This window comes from Arachis duranensis, chromosome 9 (assembly GCF_000817695.3).
Source record: "Arachis duranensis cultivar V14167 chromosome 9, aradu.V14167.gnm2.J7QH, whole genome shotgun sequence".
Classification (NCBI taxonomy): Eukaryota; Viridiplantae; Streptophyta; class Magnoliopsida; order Fabales; family Fabaceae; genus Arachis; species Arachis duranensis.
In genome coordinates, this window is record NC_029780.3 from 35,081,060 (window position 1) to 35,082,300 (window position 1,241).

General features: G+C 40.2%; 1 non-coding gene across 1 annotated transcript; it reads left to right on the top strand.

Annotated features, from left to right (window-relative positions):
• Nucleotides 1–731: 731 nt before the first annotated feature.
• LOC127741960 (small nucleolar RNA R71) lies at nt 732–835 on the top strand. The gene has a single exon (XR_008003147.1). It is a non-coding gene; the product is annotated as a small nucleolar RNA R71 (small nucleolar RNA).
• The last annotated feature ends 406 nt before the right edge of the window (nt 836–1,241 follow it).

Consider the following 1,241-nt stretch of genomic DNA (forward strand, 5'->3'; position numbering starts at 1 on the left):
TTGGATTCTCTTCTGTATTGCTTGGGAGAATATTGGGAGGAGTTTCAATGATTTTCTTACTCAGTTGGACCACTTGTGCCTCCAGATTTCTGATGGAGGATCTTGTTTCACTCATGAAACTGAAAGTGGCTTTTGACAGATCAGAGACTAGATTGGCTAAATTAGAAGTGTTTTGTTCAGAATTCTCTGTCTGTTGCTGAGAAGATGATGGAAAAGGCTTGCTATTGCTCAGCCTATTGCGTCCACCATTGTTAAAGCCTTGTGGAGGATTTTGTTGATCCTTCCATGAGAAATTTGGATGATTTCTCAATGATGAATTATAAGTGTTTCCATAAGGTTCACCCATGTAATTAACCTCTGCCATTGCAGGGTTCTCAGGATCATAAGCTTCTTCAAAAGCTGCCTCTTTAGTACTGTTGGATGCATTTTGCCATCCATTCAGACTTTGAGAGATCATGTTGACTTGCTGAGTCAACACTTTGTTCTGAGCTAATATGGCATTCAGAGCATCAATCTCAAGGACTCCTTTCTTCTGAGGTATCCCATTATTCACGGAATTCCTCTCATAAGTGCACATGAATTGGTTATTTGTAACCATGTCAATGAGTTCTTGAGCTTCTGCAGGTGTTTTCTTTAGGTGGATGGATCCACCTGCAGAATGGTTCAATGACATTTTTGAAAACTCAGATAGACCATAATAGAATATATCTAATATGGTCCATTCTGAAAACATGTCAGATGGACATCTTTTGGTCAACTGCTTGTATCTTTCCCAAGCTTCATAGAGGGATTCACCATCTTTTTGTTTGAAGGTCTGAACATCCACTCTAAGCTTGCTCAGCTTTTGAGGAGGAAAGAATTTATCCAAGAAGGCTGTGACCAGCTTCTCCCAGGAGTCCAGGCTATCCTTAGGTTGTGAATCCAACCATATTCTAGCTCTGTCTCTTACAGCAAAAGGGAAAAGCATGAGCCTATAGACTTCAGGATCTACTCCATTCGCCTTTACAGTCTCACAAATCTGCAAGAACTCAGTTAAAAACTGGTAAGGATCTTCAGATGGAAGTCCATAAAACTTGCAGTTCTGTTGCATTAAAGCAACTAGCTGAGGCTTAAGCTCAAAATTATTAGCTCCAATGGCAGGAATGGAGATGCTTTTTCCATCAAATTTGGACGTTGGTTTGGTAAAGTCACCAAGCATCCTTCTTGCATTATCATTATTAGGTTCGACTGCCATCTCCTTT